The sequence below is a fragment of the Schistocerca cancellata genome, chromosome 6, assembly GCF_023864275.1.
Source record: "Schistocerca cancellata isolate TAMUIC-IGC-003103 chromosome 6, iqSchCanc2.1, whole genome shotgun sequence".
In the NCBI taxonomy this organism is placed as follows: domain Eukaryota; kingdom Metazoa; phylum Arthropoda; class Insecta; order Orthoptera; family Acrididae; genus Schistocerca; species Schistocerca cancellata.
The window spans coordinates 596,826,176-596,852,485 of NC_064631.1; positions in this window are offsets into that span (position 1 = coordinate 596,826,176).

Genomic DNA, 26,310 nt, shown 5'->3' on the forward strand with positions numbered 1-26,310 from the left:
TTAGACTTTGAACTGCTCTGTTAGTTAGGTTGTAGGGATAACTGTGTTTTTATCAGTGAATTTCAGAATATACTCAACTATTTTGGAAAATCGTTTTTGATTAGAAATCCCGGACAATCTCCTAATTCCTCAGAGCTATAAGCTGCAGCTATAATGGTATTCTCAGATGAATTGGGCACTAGGAACTCTAATTACAGGCTCCACGTTTTGTTAAATCACTTTCTGGGTGCTAAAAAGTAAATAGAGAGCCAGTGTTGAGAACGGCGAAAGACAGCATTAACAACATTCTAAAATCCTGAAACTGATTCAACATGCAAACATTTATACAGAAATTAATTTTAATTTTCACAAGTTACTCGCCGCCCCACAGCGTCTGCGGGTGGAGCCTGACGGAGCGTAAATGTTGACGATACGCGTCCCCATGACGATGACGGCCATGCCTCTGGCAGATGGAAGGTATGTGATATCAGCCACTGGAATGCCTTCTCTGGCGTAGATGGCTACGCCGCGTCCCAGGTGGTCACCAGGAGAAGGATAAGTGTTATATCCCGCGACGTCTGGAAGTGTGGCCAAGTGTACTTCCTGTAGTAGTGCGATATCGACGTCCGACGCCCATATCATCTCTCGCAGCAGTTGAAGTTTCACGGGTGAGCTAATGGTGTTAGTGTTGATCGTCGCTACTCGGTAGGTTTGGAGCCGTACCCCGCCGTGGAGGGGAACTCCTCCGGCGGAGGATGAAGAAGGGCGAGGCAACGGCGAGTCGTGCCGTACGCCACCTGACGGCGTTATCAGCGGCGTAGCGATGCTCCCGTCTGGGGTAACTCTGTCCCCAGCGTGTGGTCCGGGTCCTCATCGACATCCTCACTCCACACCATTGAAGGCGCTGTCGTTCTGATGGTCGTAGGTTCCACTTCGGTCGTAGGGGCGGAGGACGTCTCGGCGGCAGTCGCAACGGTGGAGTCCATTGGTTCAGGAGCACCTGGGCGAGCCGGTAGAGTAGGCATCGACACAGCCACAGTCGGCGTCATGTTGTCGTCATTCGTATCGTCGTGTAGGTTCTCCGAGGCCTCGTCGGGTCGGGCGGCCTCTGGAGCATCAGGGGGAGGTGATCCGTCTCGTTCCGAGACCGTACGGCGCCTCCTCTTGCGCCTCTTAGGTGAACGTTGTTTGCGGGTTCGTCCCTCCGTGTCGGAAGACGGAAGGGGGTCGCGTCGCTCTGAGAGGAAGGCCGTCGCGGGAACGTCAAATGAAGGGGCGTCCATATGTTCAGGCGGGTGGGTGTCGGAAGTCGTCGCTGTTGGTAGTGGCGCCGGAGTAGCGTCAGGCTTTGAGCGCGACGTTTCGACCCCGGTGGTATCCGTAGCAGCTGGAAGCGTCACCGGTACATGATCCGACGGGCGGCGGCCGGTGGGAGGAGAAGAGAGCGCCGATGCGTAGGTGATCGGTAAAACCGTCGTCGGAGCCGGGGGTGCCACGGTAGCGGCTGGCAATTGAGTGATTCGTCGCTGAAGACACTCAGATCTGAGGTGGCCTTCTTTGCCGCACCAGGAACAGGTCTCGGGTTGGCCGTCGTATATGACAACCGCGCGGCACCCGCTAATTTGCGGGTAAGATGGCACGTGGCGATGGAGGTCGATGGTGATCTGCCGTACACCGTTAAGAACGGGGTACGTTTGGAATTGCGCCCAGCGTTCGGCAGTGTAGCCATGTACAGTGCCATAGGGACGGAAAGCCGCGATAACGTCTTCCGCCGGAACCTCGAACGGGAGTTCGAAAACTCATATGGTGCGCATTCCTAAGCCGGCATGGTCGACAGTGACCGCTCCGACATTGCCGTCGGCGTGCCAAAGCGTAATCCATGGTTGGTGTCACGAAGTATTCTTTCACATGCCGCGTCATTGACGACTTTGACGTACACCGTACTGCTTAATATGGACAAATGGATGCCCAAGATGTCGGAAGCTGGGATCTTAGCAACGTCGCGTAGGAAGCGTTCCACTTCCAAGGCCTTTGGTCGTGCGTATTCGTTGCAGAAGTTGAATCGTAATGTTGATTTTCGAAATGAGCTACCCAAGCACGACTCACGTTCCGTCCTCACAGCTTTACTTCTGCCAGTACCTCGTCTCCTGCCTTCCAAACTTTACAGAAACTCTCCTGCGAACCTTGCAGAACTAACACTCCTGAGAGAAAGGATATTGCGGAAACATGGCTTAGCCACAGCCTGGGGGATGTTCCCAGAATGAGATTTTCACTCTGCAGCGGAGTAGAGCACTTGTCGGCGAAAGGCAAAGGTCCTGAGTTCGAGTCTCGGTCCGGCACACAGTTTTAATCTGCCAGGAAGTTTCATATCAGCGCACACTCCGCTACAGAGTGAAAATCTCATTCTTGAAATAAAACTGTGTTTGATATACTAATCAGATTTAAAATAATCACATTCTGGTGATAAACTCTATGCAGTTAAGTGAGTTGAAGTTTAGCTCGAGCCCCTGGAATAGTGGCTGGCAAACGCACTACACAGATAAAATAAATAAAATAGCTGGAAAACACGGGAAGTGTTCACAGCTAAAATTAAGTGATGTCATACGCCACACTAAGAAAAATGGTTTCTAATAGCAGATAATGCAGCAATCTTAAACACCGATCAATGACAAAAATAATCCAGTGACGAAATGAGTCAAAAACAGACTTAGCGCAAATAGCTCAAAGACCAAATAGGCTTCACTCGCAGAAATACTAGTTCTGCTGAGCATCTGGCAGAAATAAAACAGAGTCCTGATCGCTGCAGAATATCTCTAAGTCCCCACTGAACTGACGCGAAATATTTCGAAGTGTCGTGACCGACGAGCACCGAGAAGCATGCGGCGAGATCACCACTCAGACTGGCGGAGGTCTTGCCTCTACCAACCCGACCTAAACCATGGGAAAGAGTGAGATGGTCGCTACTGTCTGGAGCCCTCAGTACACCACTGCCCAGAATAACCAAGCCTTTACGCCACTTAATGACAGCATGCCATCAAGAGCCTCTCTTACAACTATTTGTAAACAAATGCAATTAAACATTTGAATGCATCATTTGATGTGCGCTCAAAATCTAAACAAAACTTATATCTTTTACTTTTTTCTATGTGCCCACAAATTAATTTTAAACAACTGAAAATTTTAGCAACAGTAATCAAAATAGTTCATGGTCTATGTGCCTTCACTAACTACAGTACAGACATGTATGGCACCTGTCTCTTATAGGAATTTGCCTGGTGTTTCCACTGAGAATTAATGCAGCCCTAGTCAAGTTCGAATTACACGAAAATCTATGGGATTTATAAAAAGTTAGTTAACAGTGACAACTAAAAATCTATATCTTACAAACTGAACGTTGTAGGTGGTGTGTGGTCACATGTGCCGACACATACAGCCTTGCTGTTACTGTGGCTATCCAGGATAAATGATATGCCGATTTTAATCAAAATTTCTATTGGAAGTCTCTCATAGGTTAATTAATTACGATATAAAGCATCTGCCCATTGATAAGTGCTACATGTTGATAGACCAATCTCTTTTGTGTGAAAAAAAACTGTAAAATGTATTAATGATTTACTACTTTTAAATTAAGCAAATCTGCTAGACACTATACTGGCCCACAAAAATTATCTCCAGAGCATATCTGGACATCAACAGAATCGTCTATGTTTAACGTGATATGCCGTGCTTTTCTGTATTCATATTAGTTGGCGCTAGCTGCAAGTACGTGAACGTGAACAGTATAAATATACCCTTGTGCGCGCTTCCAGGCGGAACTGACGTTATGTCCGGAGTGCTCAAATCTGATAAAACCACGTGTGGGCCCCTAGCCTCACTGATTTGCCCAGTCACCCTGCCACTTTACGCCACTACATGCAGACACCGGCCCTTCTCAAGGAAACTAATCCACTGGTAAGCCACCAAAAAAAAAAAACGAAAATCTTGGGAAGAAGGTAAAGTTTATGTAGCTCAAGATTCTCGCTTACATTAAATATAATGAAATAGTCGACAACTTACAAGGGGATGGTATGAACTTCCCCTCACAGATTTGACTCATATCGACGTGGTGCGTAGGGCCATCTAGGACTTCAGCGTAAGTAAACAACAATCCGCAACTCTCAACCGTTTCCTAGAAAATATTATTTAAAAATTTTAAGTGTGCTTTTATACTTTATATGGCCGCTGCTATTTAGGGAGTCTCATAATTGGCATCGAATCTTGCTATCAACAGTTTTTTTTTCCATTCCTCGTAATTCTAACAAGAGATTTATTACGACCGTGCAAATTTATCAATAGTTAATAATTTATTTCTTAGTCGCATAGTCTTTATCCTAAAAAAGTGTGAGAGGGAACAATTTGTTTTTCCTAAGGAGATTAGGAAATACCAAAAAGTATACACGAAAACTTTCAGTCAAATCTGTATAGTCATTTCATTTATATTATTGTATCTACACTTGTGACAAGTATAACGCATAACCTGTGGAACACTGCACGAACCAGGATGATACTGATCTTAGAAACACAAAAACAATCGTTATTGTGAAATACAGCACATATAATGAACGACAAGTTGTTGCATGTGTTAGTTATTCAGTGTGTGCACTGGAAAACAAACTTATTTTACATTCAGAAATAGTTTACTGTCGTAACGGAATTTCATGGTATACCACCTATCGTGAAGCTTATCATGGGATACTGGTGCAGACAGCTCACAAGAAAAGTAGTACTCGCAGGAAGATTCGATCCCGGGACCTCATAAATATGAGCTTACTCGCTCGGCAGCGGCCTCCATGGATATCGGCGGGCCTGTGAATGTTCAACTTGATTTTCCCGAAAACTGTTGAGAGTTGCATCTTCTTGTTTACATATTTTGAACTTCCAGTTGTGGCCTATACATCCTCTCAGTATCAATCAAATTGGTGAGAGGAAGTTCATACGGTCTCTTTGTTAGTGAAGAGCGCTGCTGAAAAACGGCACATTTAAAACCTCCGCCATCAGACCGGAAGAGTACTCTATAAAGAAGAACAAGGCGCCTATGGAAGATGGGAAGATGATTATCAGTCAACAGTACGCAGTTAAAGGAAATATTACGGACAAAGACTGCCAAACATTTCCTCGAAGCCCTAGCTCCACACCATTAAGGCGAATAAGAAGTTTAAAGTTCTATAATTCGCACGAGAGTTAATCATGGATTACTATGCAGCCATCTTCACCAAATACACGCTTGGGGTGGTCTTAGTTGCGAATGTGATAGAATAACGGCAGGCGATAAACTCTTTTTTTTTTTTTTCGAATGTAAACTGTTACGCAAACCATCAAACTGATTCCAGAATGAGATTTCCACTCTGCAGCGGAGTGTGCGCTGATATGAAACTTCCTAGCAGATTAAAACTGTGTGCCCGACCGAGACTCGAACTCGGTACCTTTGCCTTTCGCGGGAAGTGCTCTACCAACTGAGCTACCAAAGCACGACTCACGGCCGGTCCTCACAGCTTCACTTCTGCCAGTATCTCGTCTCCTACCTTCCAAACTTTACAGAAGCTCTCTGCTGCAGAGTGGAAATCTCATTCTGGAAACGTCCCCCAGGCTGTGGCTAAGCCATGTCTCCGCAGTATCCTTTCTTTCAGGAGAGCTAGTTCTGCAAGGTTCGCAGGAGAGCTTCTGCAAAGTTTGGAAGGTAGGAGACGAGGTACTGGCAGATGCGAAGCTGTGAGGACCGGCTGTGAGTCGTGCTTCGGTAGCTCAGTTGGTAGAGCACTTGCCCGCGAAAGGCAAAGGTCCCGAGTTCGAGTCTCGGTCGGGCACACAGTTTTAATCTGCCAGGAAGTTTCAGCAAACTGATTTCATACAACAGTTAACCAGATGTCTCAATTGTTACCAACCAGCATCTCACCATCATCTAAGTAATATGGTAATTTTAAAGCTAATTATGAAGTTTTTAAATAAATGTAATCTTACCATGTAAAATCCTAGATACTTTCAGAATTTTCTAAAACACTGAGAGATGGCTGTACGGCCTTCAGGAAAAAAAAAAGAATCTGAATAAGACAACTGGATAAATCATTCAGAGGTGTTCGCTTACAAACGATTGTTTGAACTGTTCTGTGTGTACTCCGCTACTCACTGCTAAACTGGACGTATTATATTTAAATCAGTAGATAAAATTATTTAAAGGAAATTATTTAATGCCGACTATAAAGTGATGATGCCTACAATTATTATCTACCTTTTCTGCTTACATCTTATAGAAATATCATTGGCGGCTGTCGTAAAACAATGCAAGAAAGGGGTAATCTATGGAATAAAAAATGATAACACAGTAGTAAACATCCTTTCATACGTTTTCACGTTCAATGATTTATGTAAAAATCAGAACAGATTGCAGGAGAGTGCGACCTTGAATGATCTGTCCAAACCCAAAATAATCATTTTCAAGGTAAATATACTGTTCGTTGAAAGAGATTTATTCGGGGGAATTCCACTGAATAGATGATACACTTTTGGTAAGTGAAAGTTATTACAAGTTACGACAAGGATAGAAATGTAGATATAAAGGTACACGCTTCCAGCTTACAAATCTGTAAATGACCATAGCTAGAACAACAAGACGAGGAAAGATTGAGGAACATAAAAATTATAAAATAGTGACAACAGACAACAATAGCGATTCTGACATATGGGAATGAGACGTGGGCCCTACGCTTCCAGCTTACGAATCTGTAAATGACCACAGGTAGAACAACAGGACGAGGAAAGATTGAAGAACATAAAAATCATAAAATAGTGACAACTGACAACAATAGCGAATCTGACATATGGCAATGAGACGTCGGCCCTCTTAACAGCGGGACTTGAACCATATCCAGAGAGCGGAAATGAGACTTCTAATAGAAGCCAAAAAAAGCTCTAAGTTGAATGATATAAGCAGTAACGAAATAAGAGCATAATTAAATTTTGTGAAAACTAGAACAAAAACAGAATATTGATGATGCGATTCCAAGATCCCATGCATCATATGGTTAAACTCTACGAATCACACATGCCAAATGGCAGAATATTTCGTTGTTGATAACTAAAGCACAGAGTTAAAATAGAACTAACGAAATCTATCCCATAATATATAGACAGCCAAGACTATCGAGTGTTTATTGTGTATGATTGATCGCCCCACACGTGTAGAAGTTTCGGTGCAGCTAATTACTTGTGAGTCCAAAAATAGAAGAAATGAAAAGATTATACAAACAGACGAGGGAAGGCATCCCGAGCAACTACAAGAATACACAACTTGTGGACGAAGACACGTTGAAGACCACGGAATATGTGGGAACAGCTCTCTGCATTAAGCTGGGACAGTCCTTTGCCCATAGTGTGAAGCTAAGAAAAAGGAGAAAATGATGGAGAGGAGAAAAGGAAGACATTGACCGAAGCCTTTGTACAGTAATTATCTCTCTGTAGCCAGTGGTCTTCCCCATGAACCATGGACCTTGCCGTTGGTGGGGAGGGCTTGCGTGCCTCAGCGATACAGATGGCCGTACTGTAGGTGCAACCACAACGGAGGGGTATCTGTTGAGAGGTCAGACAGACGTGTGGTTCCTGAAGAGGGGCAGCAGCCTTTTCAGTAGTTGCAGGGGCAACAGTCTGCATGATGACTGATCTGGCCTTGCAACATTAACCAAAACGGCCTTGCTGTGCTGGTACTGCGAACGGCTGAAAGCAAGGGGAAACTATAGCCGTAATTTTTACCGAGGCCATGCAGCTTTACTGTATGGATAAATGATGATGGCGTCCTCTTGGGTAAAATATTCTGGAGGTAAAATAGTCCCCCATTCGGATCTCCGAGCGGGGACTACTCAGGAGGACGTCGTTATCAGGAAAAAGAAAACGCGTTCTACGGATCGGATCGTGGAACGTCAGATCCCTTAACCGGGCAGGTAGATTAGAAAATTTAAAAAGGGAAATGGATAATTTAGTTAGATATAGTGGGAATTAGCGAAGTCCGGTGGCAGAAGGAACATGACTTTTGGTCAGGTGAATACAGGGTTATAAACACAAAATCAAATAGGGGTAATGCAGGAGTAGGTTTAATAATGAATAAAAAAATAGGTTTGCGGGTAAGCTACTACAAACAGCATAGTGAACGCATTATTGTGGCCAAGATAGACACAAAGCCCACGCCTACTACTGTAGTACAAGTTTATATGCCAACTAGCTCTGCAGATGACGAAGAAATTGAAGAAATGTATGATGAGATAAAAGAACTTATTCAGGTAGTGAAGGGAGACTAAAGTTTAATAGTCATGGGTGACTGGAATTCGAGAGTAGAAAAAGGGAGAGAAGGAAACATAGTAGGTGAATATGGATTGGGGCTGAGAAATGAAAGAGGAAGCCGCCTGGTAGAGTTTTGCACAGAGCATAACTTAATCATAGCTAACACTTGGTTCAAGAATCATGAAAGAAGGTTGTATACATGGAAGAATCCTGGAGATACTAGAAGGTATCAGATAGATTATATAATGGTAAGACAGAGATTTAGGAACCAGGTTTTAAATTGTAAGACATTTCCAGGTGCAGATGTGGACTCTGACCACAATCTATTGGTTATGAACTGTAGATTAAAACTGAAGAAACTGCAAAAAGGTGGGAATTTAAGGAGATGGGACCTGGATAACTGAAAGAACTAGAGGTTGTACAGAGTTTTAGGGAGAGCATAAGGGAACAGTTGACAGGAATGGGGAAAAGAAATACAGTAGAAGAAGAATGGGTAGCTTTGAGGAATGAAATAGTGAAGGCAGCAGAGGATAAAGTAGGTAAAAAGACGAGGGCTAGTAGAAATCCTCGGGTAACAGAAGAAATATTGAATTTAATTGATGAAAGGAGAAAATATAAAAATGCAGTAAATGAAGCAGGCAAAAAGGAATACAAACGTCTCAAAAATGAGATCGACAGGAAGTGCAAAATGGCTAAGCAGGGATGGCTAGAGGACAAATTTAAGGATTTAGAGGCTTATCGCACTAAGGGTAAGATAGACACTCCCTACAGGAAAATGAATATCAAGAGCTCAGACGGAAACCCAGTTCTAAGCAAAGAAGGGAAAGCAGAAAGGTGGAAGGAGTATATAGAGGGTCTATATAAGGGCGATGTACTTGAGGATAATATTATGAAAATGGAAGAGTATGTAGATGAAGATGAAATGGCAGATATGATACTGCGTGATGAGTTTGACAGAGCACTGAAAGACCTGAGTCGAAACAAGGCCCCGGGAGTAGACAACATTTCATTAGAACTACTGACGGCCTTGGGAGAGCCAGTCCTGACAAAACTCTACCATCCGGTGAGCAAGATGTATGAGACAGGCGAAATACCCTCAGACTTCAAGAAGAATATAATAATTCCAATCCCAAAGAAAGCAGGTGTTGACAGATGTGAAAATTACCGAACTATCAGTTTAATAAGTCACAGCTGCCAAATACTAACGCGTATTCTTTACAGACGAATGGAAAAACTGGTAGAAGCCGACCTCGGGGAAGATCAGTTTGGATTCCGTAGAAATGTTGGAACACGTGAGGGAATACTGACCTTACGACTTATCTTAGAAGAAAGATTAAGGAAAGGCAAACCTACGTTTCTAGCATTTGTAGACGTAGAGAAAGCTTTTGACAATGTTGACTGGAATACTCTCTTTCAAATTCTAAAGGTGGTAGGGGTAAAATACACGGAGCGAAAGGTTATTTACAATTTGTACAGAAACCAGATGGCAGTTATAAGAGTCGAGGGGCATGAAAGGGAGGCAGTAGTTGGGAAGGGAGTGAGACAGGGTTGTAGCCTCTCCTCGATGTTATTCAATCTGTATATTGAGCAAGCAGTAAAGGAAACAAAGGAAAAATTCGGAGTAGGTATTAAAATCCATGGAGAAGAAATAAATACATTGAAGTTCGCCGATGACATTGTAATTCTATCAGAGACAGCAAAGGACTTGGAAGAGCAGTTGAACGTAGTGGACAGTGTCTTGAAAGGAGGATATAAGATGAACATCAACAAAAGAAAAACGAGGATAATGGAATGTGGTCGAATTAAGTCGGGTGATGCTGAGGGAATTAGATTAGGAAATGAGACCCTTAAAGTAGTAAAGGAGTTTTGCTATTTGGGGAGCAAAATAACTGATGGTGGTCGAAGTAGAGAGGATATAAAATGTAAACTGGCAATGGCAAGGAAAGCGTTTCTGAAGAAGAGAAATTTGTTAACATGCAGTATAGATTTTAGTGTCAGGAAGTCGTTTCTGAAAGTATTTGTATGGAGTGTAGCCATGTATGGAAGTGAAACATGGACGATAAATAGTTTGGACAAGAAGAGAATAGAAGCTTTCGAAATGTGGTGCTACAGAAGAATGCTGAAGATTAGATGGGTAGATCACATAACTAATGAGGCGGTGCTGAATAGAATTGGGGAGAAGAGCAGTATGTGGTACAACTCGACAAAAAGAAGGGACCGGTTAGTAGGACATGTTCTGAGGTATCAAGGGATCACAAATTTAGCATTGGAGGGCAGCGTGGAGGGTAAAAATCGTAGAGGGAGACCAAGAGATGAATACGCTAAGCAGATTGAGAAGGATGTGGGTTGCAGTAAGTACTGGGAGATGAAGAAGCTTGCACAGGATAGGGTAGCATGGAGAGCTACATCAAACCAGTCTCAGGACTGAAGACCACAACAACAACAACAGCCAATGGTAGAACGGAGGGGAAGGGACGTAAATTAATAATAAACCTCTTGATGATTTTTGTTAGCGTAGTTAGAAGTCGATACACTTTTCCAGCTGTGATGCAGCAAAAATAGGGCTTAATGGTTCAGTTGAAGAAGGAAGAGAATATATTAAAAAAGCCATTCCATAAAACTCGAAGCACCTGGAAGTAACACAAGCATCCTGAACTGAAATTAACAGAATTCTAAAAATTCTGGTATTGATGGAACTTCAAGCAGAAATCTGGAATGTTATCCTAACTTAGTGAGTAACGTCCTTAGTGAAACGTGTAAAGCATCAATGGCGCAGTAAACTTTTCCACGCAGATTAAAATGTGCAATTGTTAAAACCTTTCATAAGAAGGGCGACAAGAAAGACATAAATAATTGTCGCCTCACTTTCTTACTGATATCTTTTTCCAATACATTCGAAAAATTAAGTTACTCAAGTGTAGTCTCACATTTAAGCAGAAACAATTTACTTAGCACATCACTGTTCGTATTTCAAACGGACTGCTCGACTGGGAATGCTATTTATACATGAGTATCAACTCATTACAAGCCTCAAATAGTAAAATATTGCCAGTTGGTATTTTTTGTGATCTTTCTACGACATTTGATTGTGTAGATCATGTTGCACTCTCAGAAAAATTCAAATTTTTTGGCTTTGCACACAGCTGGTTTGAATCAAACGGAATGCAAAAAGTTGTGCTAAATCATTCAAACATTGTTAAATGGGTAAAAAAAATTAGCGATTGGGGAGAAATAACAAACAGAGCTCAGTTCTGGTTGTATATATGGTTTTCCACTTAACATTCAACAAGCACAGTTGGTAATTAGTAGACAATACTAGTGTTATAACAAATTCCATTAGAGATAAATCAGCAGAAGAGATTGTTAATAATGTTTTTCAAAGAATTATCAAGTGGTCCTCTGAAAAAGCGCCCTCACTAAGTTTTGCAAAAACACACTGTATTCAGTTCTTTACAGCAAATAGTCATAACAACAATTGATGTAGTACATGAACAGGAGTCAGTAAATAAGGGTAAATAAGGCAGAATGCTCCAAATTTCTGGATGTAGATATTGATGAAAGCTTGAACTGGATGAAGCATATTACTGAAATTCTTAAACGGTTAAATTCGGTTACTTTTGCTCTTTCTATAATTGCTAGTCTTGGAAACGAACGAATTACTCTTCTGATATTTATGAAATTATGTTCTAGGGTATCTTACCACTTACAGAGTAAGTTCTGATTGGACAAAAGCGAGCAGTAAGAATAACATGGACGTCATGTAGGTACCCCTTTAAAGAGCGAGGCATTTCAGCTGCGCCGCCACAATAAATGTATTCGCTAATGAAATTCGTCAGACATAATCCATTACAACTTCAGAAGAACGGTGATGGCCATACTTACAACACTAGAGGAAAAATGGCCTGTATTATCCATTATTAAAGCTGCTGGTGTCTTATAAAGGCGTTAAAAATGCGGCAACAAAAATTTATGATCATTTGTCCAATAACGGAATATGTCTGACAAGTAGCAAGGCACATGTTTTACATCTAACCTAAAATCATTTCTCTTGAACAATTTTTTTCTATTCCATGGACGAACTTCTCTTTAAAAACTGGTATCCTAAAAAAATTGTTTTTAACTGCATGAGTAGGACTAAAACACTAATGATTCATACATGTACTGTAAAAAGACTCATCCCACATAATTTTGATAAAAATGTGTTCAAATGATCCATGGAACATGTAACTAACTAAGTGAATAACTAATTAACCAACCTCCCTCAGCCTGAGTGTTGCTTTTCTTAGCGTGTGTCCTTAGAGAAGACCCTGAAACGTAGTCTGCGAAAGCCTTAGTTTCTCACTGCAACCGCTTGGAGCACTTAGCTGCACTCTGCGCAGCTTCTGCGGTCGCTTAAAACACAACCGCTGCAGCGTTTACCTCTCATCCGACATCCGCATTAGCACTGAATGATTGACAGCTCTCCCTGATGGCGTCATTAGCTTATTAAAAGCGCTCAGTGTCACGTTTATGGTTGTTTGAACATCAAGTGCGAAAACTGGCTCCATTTGCTAGCTTTCAACACGGTATCGCATTCATAGATCTGATAGAGTGGAGAAGGGTATTTACGTCAGCGTTTTCTTCGAAATTTCCTAGGCACATGTAACTGAGTCATGCAGCAATCATTTAGTGGTCTTATTTTTAAAGATTTTAAACGTAAAAGCTCTGAATGAAATGTCATGGTCTTGCCAAGGACTGTGTCGTGTTATTGCAAGCGGATGTTACGAGTCCCCAAGTGGGCCTGTTGAGATAGTTCAATGAGAGTAAAATTTTGTCTACCGGTCTGAGCAAAAACTTTAAGAGGTTTTGGCCGTAAGACAAAATCAGTAAGCGGTTCGAAATTATCTGTTCATTCACTCGGAGACTGTACTGGCACCGAAACGGGAGATAAGAGAGAGAAGGCCAAAATACTGAATTCAGTCTTCCGAAATTGTTTCTTCGCGGAAGGTCGTAACACAGTCCCTCCTTTGAACCACTTCACTAACGTTTAAATGATAGATATTGAGATAACTGACTGCGGAACAGAAAAGCGACTATAATCGCTTAGTAGTGGAAAGATATCAGGACCAGATGAGATACATATACACTCCTGGAAATGGAAAAAAGAACACATTGACACCGGTGTGTCAGACCCACCATACTTGCTCCGGACACTGCGAGAGGGCTGTACAAGCAATGATCACACGCACGGCACAGCGGACACACCAGGAACCGCGGTGTTGGCCGTCGAATGGCGCTAGCTGCGCAGCATTTGTGCACCGCCGCCGTCAGTGTCAGCCAGTTTGCCGTGGCATACGGAGCTCCATCGCAGTCTTTAACACTGGTAGCATGCCGCGACAGCGTGGACGTGAACCGTATGTGCAGCTGACGGACTTTGAGCGAGGGCGTATAGTGGGCATGCGGGAGGCCGGGTGGACGTACAGCCGAATTGCTCAACACGTGGGGCGTGAGGTCTCCACAGTACATCGATGGTGTCGCCAGTGGTCGGCGGAAGGTGCACGTGCCCGTCGACCGGGGACCGGACCGCAGCGACGCACGGATGCACGCCAAGACCGTAGGATCCTACGCAGTGCCGTAGGGGACCGCACCGCCACTTCCCAGCAAATTAGGGACACTGTTGCTCCTGGGGTATCGGCGAGGACCATTCGCAACCGTCTCCATGAAGCTGGGCTACGGTCCCGCACACCGTTAGGCCGTCTTCCGCTCACGCCCCAACATCGTGCAGCCCGCCTCCAGTGGTGTCGCGACAGGCGTGAATGGAGGGACGAATGGAGACGTGTCGTCTTCAGCGATGAGAGTCCCTTCTGCCTTGGTGCCAATGATGGTCGTATGCGTGTTTGGCGCCGTGCAGGTGAGCGCCACAATCAGGACTGCATACGACCGAGGCACACAGGGCCAACACCCGGCATCATGGTGTGGGGAGCGATCTCCTACACTGGCCGTACACCACTGGTGATCGTCGAGGGGACACTGAATAGTGCACGGTACATCCAAACCGTCATCGAACCCATCGTTCTACCATTCCTAGACCGGCAAGGGAACTTGCTGTTCCAACAGGACAATGCACGTCCGCATGTATCCCGTGCCACCCAACGTGCTCTAGAAGGTGTAAGTCAACTACCCTGGCCAGCAAGATCTCCGGATCTGTCCCCCATTGAGCATGTTTGGGACTGGATGAAGCGAAGCCGTTCCACAGGACTACATCCAGCATCTCTACGATCGTCTCCATGGGAGAATAGCAGCCTGCATTGCTGCGAAAGGTGGATATACACTGTACTAGTGCCGACATTGTGCATGCTCTGTTGCCTGTGTCTATGTGCCTGTGGTTCTGTCAGTGTGATCATGTGATGTATCTGACCCCAGGGATGTGTCAATAAAGTTTCCCCTTCCTGGGACAATGAATTGACGGTGTTCTTATTTCAATTTCCAGGAGTGTAACTTCTACAAAGATTATGCGGAAGAACTTGCTCCCCTTCTAGAAGCAGTTTATCGTAGATCGACAATGAAGGGTGCCTAGCGACTGGAAAAAAGCACAGCTGATTGCTGTTTTCAGGAAGGGACTTGGGACAGGTGCACAGAATTGCATACCTACATTGTTGACGTCAGTTTGTTGTCGAATTATGGTACATGTTTTATGCTGAAGAATTATGACGTTTTTGGAAAGGGATTCCGCAAATACTGCTCTTACGATCCTCAGCTCTCTCTGTTCCTCCATGAGATCTATAGCGCTGCAGACAACGGCACTCAGGTTGGGGCCTCGTCCTTGACTTCAGGAAGGAATTTGACACTATCCCGGACTGCCGTCTGGTGAAAATATGCAAGCCTACGGAATGTCGGACCAGATAAGGGATTGGATTCAAGACTTTTTTTCAGATAGAACTCAACCCGTCGTCATTAACGGTAAACATCGACAGATGCAAAGGTGATTTTTAGAGTATCCCAAGGAAGTGTGATAGGACCGTTATTGTTTACAGAGTATATAAATGATCTACTAGAAACCGTAGGATACGTTTCAAGACGGTTAGCAAATGATGCGCCTGTCTATAACAAAGCAGCAACGCCAGATGACAGGATCGATCAGCAGAACGATCTGTAGAGGATTGATGAATGGTGCAGGCTCTGACAATTGATCCTGAGCGTAAGTAAATGCAACATTTTTCGCATACCTAGGAAAAGAAAGCTACTACTGTACAATTACACAATTGATGAGAAACTGCTGGAAACAGCATCTGCCGTAGAATATCGAGGAGTAACTATCCAGAATGACGTGAAGTGGAATGACCAGATAAAATAAACAGTAGAAAAAGCAGATGCGACGCTGAGATTCATTGGAACAATCATGAGGAAATGTAACTAGTTTATAAAAGAAGTGGCTTATAAGGCGCTTGTTCGACCTATTCTTGAGTTTTTTCATCAATATGGGATTCTTACCGAGTAGGACTGATGGAAGAGATTAGAAAAAATCCAACGAGCAGCGACGCCTTTCGTCACGGGATCGATTAGTCGTGCGAGAGGGTACCGAGATTCTCAAGGAACTCCATTGCTAGGTGTACCAGGAGAGCCGCTGTGCGTTACGGATAGGTTTACTGGTGAAACTTCGAGCGAGCTCTTTTCGGGAAGAGAAGGCCAACATATTGCTTCCTTCAACATACATCACGAGTAACAACCACAACGAGAAAATTTGAGAGATTACAGCCAATACGAATGTTCACGGACAATCATTCTTTCCACGCGCCATTATCGAGTGGGACATCAGTAAGTGGTGGCAGAAGTTCTCTCCGTCACACACCGTGAAGTGGCTTAAGCGTGCAGCCATTTTTGGTGTTTTTTTCTGCTTAGGAGTTTACACATAAGACAAGCAGTCTTGAAACTGATATGATTTTTAAATTTTTGCTAGTTTTTCCTGTCATTTAATTTTTTCGGGAGTATTCTAATTGAAGAATTAAATAGTAATTTTTTCCCTGTCTGACAGATGCATCAGATCGGTAACTTCTATTGGTAGCTGCTGCTGACTTGACAGATAAGAGCCACGCTCCTTAACCTCATTTGCCCTCTAATTTAACTGGATAAAGATATTTTAGGTCATTTGCGGTGAAATGCCTATAATCCTTGATGCGTGTCTGTTCTTATTCTCTAGAATCAGCACGTAATGCTGAGGTGACAAAAGTCATGGGATTGCGATATATACAGATGGGAGAGTATGCTGTGCAAAAGGTACAAAAGGGCTATACATTGGCGAAGCTGTCATTTGTATTCAGGTGATTCATGTGAAAAGGTTTCCGACGTGATGAACGCCGCACGGCAGCAATTAACACTTCAAACGTGGAGTGGTAGTTGGAGTGAGACGCATGGGACATTCAATTAGGAAATCGTTAGGCAGTTCAGTATTCTTAGATCTACATTGTCAAGAGTGGGCCAAATCTCGGGTATTACCTATCGCCACGGATACGCTACGGCCGACGGCCTTAACTTAAAAGACGGAGCAGTTGCGTTTGCGCACGGTTGTCAGTCCCAACAGACAAGGAAAACTATGTAAAATAACCGCAGAAATCAATGTGGGGCATACTACGAACGTATCCGTTGGCCAGTGCGGCGAAATTTGACGTTAATGGGCTATGACAACAGACGAACGACGCGAGTGCCTTTGTTAACAGCACGACACAGCCTGCAGTGCCTCTCCTGGGCTCGTGACTGCATCGGTTGAACCCGAGACTACTAAGAAACTTTGTCCTAGTCAGATGAATCCCGATTTCAGCTTGTAGAGCTGATGGTAGTGTTCGAGTGTAACGCAGACCCCACGAAGCCATGGATCCAAGCTGTCTACAAGGCACTATGCAAGCTGATGGTGGCTCCATAACGGTTTCGGCTGTGTTCACATGGAATGGACTGGTCCTTCGATCCAGCTGAACCAATCATGGACTGGAAATGGTTATTTTCGGTTACTTGGAGACCTTCTGCAGCCTTTCATAGACTTCATGTTCCCAAACAACAATGTCATTTCACCGAACCACAATTATTTAAAACCGAGCGAGGTGGCGCAGTGGTTAGACACTGGACTCGCATTCGGGAGGACGACGGTTCAATCCCGCGTCTGGCCATCCTGATTTAGGTTTTCCGTGATTTCCCTAAATCACTCCAGGCAAATGCCAGGATGGTTCCTCTGAAAGAGCACGGCCGACTTCCTTCCCCATCCTTCCCTAATTCGATGAGACCGATGACCACACTGTCTGGTCTCCATCCCCAAAACAACCAACCAACCAATTATTTAATTTGGTTTGAAGAACATTCTGGAAAATTCGAGCGAATGGCTTGGCCACCCAGATCGCCCGACAGGAATCCCATCGAACTTTTATGGGACATAATCCAGAGGTCAGTCCGTGCACAAAATCCTGCGACGGCAACGCCTTTGCAATCATGGACGGCTATAGAACTAGAGATGGGGGATCCGCTCTTGAACTAATTCATAGAGTTCAATCTTTCAAAGGAGTGAACAATCAGTGATTCAGAAAAAAAGAACGGTAGCTCCAACGTTTCCCATGGCAGAGAGAGAGAGAGAGAGAGAGAGAGAGAGAGACGGAGCATATCAGCAGCGCCTCTACTGGTCAGAGCACAGTGCACGCCACACAACACAGCCAGCGCCGGCCTCTGCCCTGCTTCTACCTTGGCTGCCTGCATTGTGCAGTGCCCCCATTGGATTTTGTGTTTCACATATGCCGTGCCGTCTCTGTGCATCGTCTGCCGCCTGCAGTGTCTGGCGAAGCGTAACTTCGCATCGCTCTCTGTCGGCGATCGTTTCAGTCGCACGTCCTGCCCTCTGGGCAGTTGATGCGAGCAACAGGACAGAGAGCCACCTAGCGGATAACATAGGAACTACTTGCAAAAACCTGCTCGCAAGGGAACGAACGATTTGTCTCGGAGCGGGTGAGTTCACCACTACCCCCACCCTCGGAACTCGCCCGCTCAACGCTCGCCCCACCGTCTCGACTCTAGCCAGAGCGTCGAGCAAAGCGACTCAGGTGTCACGGCTGGTCTCTGCGGTCTCAGCTCATGCAGTAATACAGCTCGCGGCTCGACCTACTCGACTCAGCGCCTCTGCATCGGAGTCCGTCTCTACTGGATATTGTTCTTCGTAGTAATACCGCTATGTATATTACATTATTATGTTATGTATACATCAATTGTTTTTATTTTATTTTTATTTGTTTAAACTGATTAGATTAGGTTCCTGATGACTCCTCTTACTATAGGATTTTTATTATGGACACTCGAATTTACGCTTTAATTACGAGCGAACCGATAAACGTATCGCAAAATGTGATACACCAATATTTTCCTTGTTTTATTCTGCGTAAGGCGATATGCAGCACTTTCGTTTTACAGTCAAATTTATATATTTTTTTTATTCTGGTACGGATTTTGCGATTTTAGGCGTCTTCGGAAGGAAACGTTCACTTTAAAAATATATGGCTTGCGATGTATTTGTATGAGGTTAATGAAATTTTAATACATTATAGCCAAATATATTGTTAATGTAAATCTCAAGTTACAACATTTTCCGATCACCCAAAAAACCACGATAGTGCAAAATAAATCAATAATCAAAAACTTTGTCATATCGTGGAAATTTCAATAAACAATACAAAATTCTTACTCATTATCTGTGTTACTTCAAAATAGGATCAAATAAGATCAAAATACAGGTATAGTACTGGAATAAACCAAGTTTAAAGGGCAATGTGCCTTCCATTTATTTTCTATTGTAAATGAGTGGTGAGTCATGAAAAAGAGCTAATTCATTTCAGGGAGTGAACAGTTCTGATCCAATCTCTGAAAAGAACAGTTTTGCCCATCTCTATATAGAACCAGCATGGGTCGATATTTCTGCGGGGAACTTCCAAAGATTTGTTGAGTCCATGTCACGTCTGGTTGCTGCACTACACTGGGGAAATGGAGGTCCGACATTATATTAGGCATTTCCCATGACTTTTCTCACCTAAGTGCAGTACAGCATCTCTTCGGTGTGTACACTGCTGGAAACGTTTCTCGGAGGGCAGGGAGCGTCGCATAACTGGGTGGGATGCCAGCGTTAAAGTCGCCAGTGCCAAAACGATCTTTTCCTCACAGCTTACAGCTTGTTTCGGAAATAACACCCCAGCCAACGTCTTTCATTTTGTGCAGCATCCAATACCTCAGCGAGAGGAGGCCTATACTCAGAGTGGCGTTAAATGAGGTTTTCTTCTCTCTGCATCCACGTGTATGCTCCGCGAGCCACCTTACGGTGTTCAGCGGAGGGTACTTGTGATAACACTAACTGATCCGTCCTGTCCTGTTCCATTCGCGAATGGAGCGTGGGAAGAACGATCCTGAACGATGTGACGAAGTGGTTAGTACGCTGGACTCCCATTCTGGAGGGCGATGGTTAAAAAACGCGTCCTTCCATCCAGAGTTAGCTTTTCCGTGATTGCCCTAAATCGTTCCGACTAATGCCAGCATGGTTCCTTTGAAAAGACAGGGCCGGTTTCCTTCCCCATGCTTGACACAATCCGAACTTGTGCTACGTCTCTAATGATCTCGATGTAGGCGGGACGTTAAAGCCAGTGTTCCCTCGCTTTCCTTCTGGAAGAATGTTTGTCGGTGAACTTCAGTATTAGCTCCAATTTCTCTGATTTTCTCTTTGTGGTGATTTCACCGGAAGTGCGTGGAAGTAGGTAATACGTTACCCAACTCCTCCCGCTAGATATTCTCTGACAATTTCAACAGCAGACCCCCTCTGTCATGCACAACGGCTGTCTTGCAGCGACTCACACTGGATTTTGTTGAGCATTGGGTGCACAACGCTGAGCAATACGCAAGAATCAGTCTTATAACTGAAACTTCCTGGCAGATTAAAACTGTGTGCCGGACCGAGACTCGAACTCGGGACCTTTGCCTTTACGGGCAAGTGCTCTACCAACTGAGCTACCCAAGCACGACTCACGCCCCGTCCTCACAGGTTTACTTCTGCCAGTGCCTCGTCTCCTACCTTCCAAACTTTACAGAAGCTCTCCTGCGAACCTTGCAGAACTAGCACTCCTGAAAGAAAGGGTATTGCGGAGACGTGGCTTAGCCACAGCCTGGGGGATGTTTCCAGAATGAGATTTTCACTCTGCAGCGGAGAGTGCGCTGATATGAAACTTCCTGGCAGATTAAAACTGTGTGCCGGATCGAGACTCGAACTCGGGACCTTTGCCTTTCGCGGAGTTTGGAAGGTAGGAGACGAGGTACTGGCAGATGTACAGCTGTGAGTGGCTCAGTTGGTAGAGCACTTGCCCGCGAAAGGTAAAGGTCCCGAGTTCGAGTCTCGGTCCGGCACACAGTTTTAATCTGCCAGGATGTTTCATATCAGCGCACACTCCGCTGCAGAGTGGAAATCTCATTCTGGAAATCCTTAAAATTGTTCCAATGATTCTCATACTGGCATCTACTTTCCTGCAGTTTGTTTTATGTTGTCTTTTTACCTTAGGTCATTCTGAACCGTTATTCCTACGTATTTTAGAGTAGATGCAGTTTGCAATGATTTGTCACCAATGTCCTAATCGAACTGAAGTGGACTTTGTAGCGTATTTATGCGCACTACTTGACGTTTATGAATGTTCAGAGTCAATTCCCGGACCGATCATCGATCCTCTGCACGTCTTCTTGCAGTTCGACACGACTATGGCGTCGCTACCTTCTTGTAGACAACCGCATCACGTGCGAATACTATTTTGGAGTTTCCAACAGTACCCACTGGATCATATATATTTATTGTACACAGTAATGGTCCTATCACACTCTGTTAAGATGCTCCCGAAATTGTTTTTCAGTTTGTCGATTTTGTTCTGTTAAGAGCAAAGTGTTGAGTTCTATCTCCAAGGAAGTCCTGAATTCAGCCACACTCTTGGTCCGATACTCGGTAAGCTCGTGTTTTAAACGAAATGGTAGAACTGTATTAAATGCCCTTGTGAAGGCACGGAACGCATCAACCACGGCGTCCATGCCTGAGGAGCTATGAACCTCGCAGACGAACAGTTTGTGCTAAGTTTAGCAAGATGACCGTTTGCGGAATTCGTACGGGTTTTTATGAAGAAGATTTTTCTTCTTCAAAAGTATCAAAATACTTGAGCATAAAACATGTTTCACAATTCTACAACAGGTTGATGACAGTGATATAAGCCTTTAATTATATCCGTCTGTCATACGAGCCTTCTTGAAAATAGGTTCGCCCTTCTCTCTATCATCTTCTGTTTCTATGAAAATATGATTACTAAGTGACGGAATAGATGATTTCTATCGCTTGCGATCTTTACACGACACGGAAAATTCTTAGGGTTTCTGGTCAGATCGGTTGGCAAAATTTTACTTTTAAACTCACTGAACGCTTCTCTCATTGCTCCTCTTACTCAAGAGGACTCCATCATCGTTTACCCATACAGTAAAGCTGCATGCCCTCGGGAAAAATTACGGCTGTAGTTTCCCCTTGCTTTCACCCGTTCGCAATACCAGCACAGCAAGGCCGTTTTGGTTGGTGTTGCTCTGTTCTTGTTTTTCACTTAGGCTTTGACTTTGTTTAAATCTGTCATGTAGTTGTCTTCGCTTTCGTAGCAACTTTCTAACTCGGTATTTAGTTAACAGTACCGAAATTCAGAACATCAGGAAGAGTGTGTGGTCAGATACCACACAAATGCGTTGGCTGTTTTTGATATATTCACCATGATATTTGAGACATTTGTCACAATGGTAAAACAATGAGTCATTCTCCTATTCCTTCCGCAGAATAATCTTCCGCCTATTAGACGAAACACGTCATCACGGCACCCTGCAGTGCCTCTTCTCAGAAAGACACAAGACTTCGCTACGCTGTTGGAAAATGATAAATGCGAAAATTACGCAGATCCATTCAAAGCAAACGAAGGCGTTCTGCCGCACGGACATACCCAGTCGCATGCTGCAGCACCAAATCAGAAACATCGTCATCGAATGATATTGGAAGTAATGGATCACTGACTGGACTGAGTGAATTTCACTTTTTCTTAAGACAAAGACGAGATGGGGCGGACGATAATTTACCTCGTATGACCCTCTACGAGACTCTTGTGACGACATGACACGACAGGTTGCCGGCCATTTGTACGGAGAGGCTGTTGAGAAGCTGGCACTTAGTGTAAACAAATCGGGTTCTTTGGTTTATAATTATCACTAGAAATGACAGAGAATTAATCCCAGAATCACGGCAATATTGAATAATCGTTACTGAGGTAATAAAATTTGACTCATTTCTGTAACAGTCACTATAGAATCCCATGACCATTATAGTGGGATAAGCAATGAGCAAATAAATTACAAAGGAAAAGCGTCCACTTTCATATCCATAACACAATCGGCTGAGCGGAAACTGAAGGTTTACTGTAGAACTTAAACTCGTGTCTGTAAGTGTCACTTTGGTATAAAACTTATTTTGCTATCGAAACATGTACATCTCAGTGCAGGACAACAGGACTGTGTTAAAATTTAATTCTGAATGGAATAAAACTTATTTGGCTATCGAAATATTTATATCTCAGTGCAGGACAACAGAAATGTGTTTGAATTTAATTTGGAATGGATATACAGTATGTGGAGCTCACGCTAGACGATGCGAAATCCAGGCTAGCCGGTGCATCGAACAATTCGTCTGCGAGAAAGCAATCTGTTTTGAATTAAATTTGCATGTGCTATCTGACTGCAGAGCAGGTGTTGACAGATGTGAAAATTACCGAACTATCACTTTAATAAGTCACTGCTGCAAAATACTAACACGAATTCTATACAGACGAAAGGAAAAACTGGTAGAAGCCGACCTCGGGGAGGATCAGTTTGGATTCCGTAGAAATATCGGAACACGTGAGGCAATACTGACCCTACGACTTATCTTAGAAGCTAGATTAAGGAAAGGCAAACCTACGATTCTAGCATTTGTAGACTTAGAGAAAGCTTTTGACAATGTTGACTGGAATACTCTCTTTCAAATTATGAAGGTGGCAGGGGTAAAATACAGGGAGCGAAAAGCTATTTATAATTTGTACAGAAACCAGATGGCAGTTATAAGACTCGAGGGTTCAAATGGCTCTGAGCACTATGGGACTCAACATCTTAGGTCATAAGTCCCCTAGAACTTAGAACTACTTAAACCTAACTAACCTAAGGACATCATACACACCCATGCCCGAGGCAGGATTCGAACACGCGACCGTAGCAGTCCCGCGGTTCCGGACTGCAGCGCCAGAACCACTAGACCACCGCCGCCGGCAAGAGTCGAGGGACATGAAAGGGAAGCAGTGGCAGGGAAGGGAGTGAGACAGGGTTGTAGCTTCTCCCCGATGTTATTCAATCTGTATATTGAGCAAGCAGTGAAGGAAACAAATGAAAAATTCGGAGTAGGTATTAAAATCCATGGAGAAGTAATAAAAAGTTTGAGGTTCGCCGATGACATTGTAATTCTGTCAGAGACAGCAAAGGACTTGGAAGAGCAGTTGAGCGGAATGGATAGTGTCTTGAAAGGAGGATATAAGATGAACATCAACAAAAGCAAAACAAGGATAATGGAATGTAGTCGAATTAAATCGGGTGATGCTGAGGGAATTAGATTAGGAAATGAGCCACTTAAAGTAGTAAAGGAGTTTTTCTATTTGGGGAGCAAAATAACTGATAATGGCCGAAGTAGAGAGGATATAAAATGTAGACGGGCAATGGCAGGGAAAGTATTTCTGAAGAAGAGAAATTTGTTAACATCGAGTATAGATTTAAGTGTCAGGACGTCGTCTCTGAAAGTATTTGTATGGAGTGTAGCCATGTATGGAAGTGAAACATGGACGATAAATAGTTTGGACAAGAAGAGAATAGAAGCTTTCGAAATGTGGTGCTACAGAAGAATGCTGACGATTAGATGGGTAGATCACATAACTAATGAGGAAATATTGAATAGGATTGGGGAGAAGAGAAGTTTGTGGCACAACTTGACTAGAAGAAGGGATCGGTTGGTAGGACATGTTCTGAGGCATCAAGGGATCACCAGTTTAGTATTGGAGGACAGCGTGGAGGGTAAAAATCGTAGAGGGAGACCAAGAGATGAATACACTAAGCAGAGTCAGAAGGATGTAGGTTGCAGTAGGTACTGGGAGATGAAGAAGCTTGCACAGGATAGAGTAGCATGGAGAGCTGCATCAAACCAGTCTCCGGACTGATGACCACAACAACAACAATCTGACTGCAAAACAAATGACTTAGATTGATATTTTGGCCCTGAATATTGCTAATCTTTATCTTAACCTTGCAAACAATCACTGTACCAGAACTGTCACTGTACTTACAGAACAAAGGAACGAAAAATTTAAACCATCTGACTTTCTATTAAAATTGCTTGAAAATTCACAAGATACCATTTTACTGAAATCTTCTTCTGATATTAAGCCTCTGAACTGATATGACCTTTTCACAGAAACACTCTGACAATCACTGTACCTTACTATGGACATGAACTTTGATGGTAATTCAATTTATTGGCCTACCTGTGCGCACGGAACGCTCGTCTGCTCTGCAACCTGTCACTATTAGGATAATAACGATACTGTCAAAAATCAGATTTCATTTACCGTACTTAGTATGTCTCCAGTTTTCATATAAGTACTTCCCCGTGAACAGCTCGAGATGTACTGTGCGAGTTTGCAGTCACGAATGTAAATGAAGACATGGAACGACTGTTCAAAGAGTACAAAGACTCTGTACGGACGTAGAACCACTGGCTCTACCCCCAATAATACCACTCCTCTAGCGCAGCAAAAACAACTGTATCTCTGCCAGATCAGTTCTCTGTAGTGCGCGCTCTATGCTACATGCATTGTGTATACGTTGCGAGAGTAAAAGTATTCAAAGTAAGTGACGGGAGTATGAGTGATTATTTGTCGTCGTATTTACCACGCCTGCTCCCCACTACCTGCAACTCCAAGCTTAACTTTGTTTCATTAAGCCATGACAACAATAAACCTTTTCCTAGAAGTTCTCACACCTAGACAAATTAGCAAAATATTTCTTAATAACTTTCTTGGGTATGATTGCCTTCCTCGACATTTAGTTCAACTATCAGACGAGTCCATGAGCTTCACTATAAAATTTCTACACCAAACTTTAACTACACACAATGTTCTAACAATAAGAAACTGCACAGTTACAAATATGAAAAGAGTGGATTACCTTAAAATTTGGCTTTATCATTCTTGCATTTACGTCATCCCGTTGCCTGAAATTCTTTTTTTCAGAATATATTATTATAAAATCGTTTTTAAATAACGCTGTCTCCACTACATAGCAGCCCTGCTTTCATCCTTTTCTCACTACATACATAGCCAGACTGACGAACACACAGTGCCTGCTACTCTTTTCAAAGAAAGTAATCTCTCTGACCAACGTCTGTGGTCTCAAAAACAGACTTACAAAGAATGTGGCTATATCGATACTACAGAGGTTGAGTACATTTATTAAATTCGCAACTTCATTCACATTTACGGGCAAAACTTCTTGAAAATCATCATGGCAAATAAGAGTGTCTCCTTTCAAAATGCCTGAGATTAAATAAAAAGACAGGGGATTTAACTGACAGACTCAGAAACACTTATGTATAACAAGTCCCAGAGTGTAAATGTGCATTGACATCACCGAATATATTATTATAAAATCGTTTTTAAATAACGCTGTCTCCACTACATAGCAGCCCTGCTTTCATCCTTTTCACACTACATACGTAGCCAGACTGACGAACACACAGTGCCTGCTACTCTTTTCAAAGAAAGTAATCTCTCTGACCAACGTCTGTGGTCTCAAAAACAGACTTACAAAGAATGTGGCTATATCGATACTACAGAGGTTGAGTACATTTATTAAATTCGCAACTTCATTCATATTTACGGGCGAAACTTCTTGAAAATCATCATG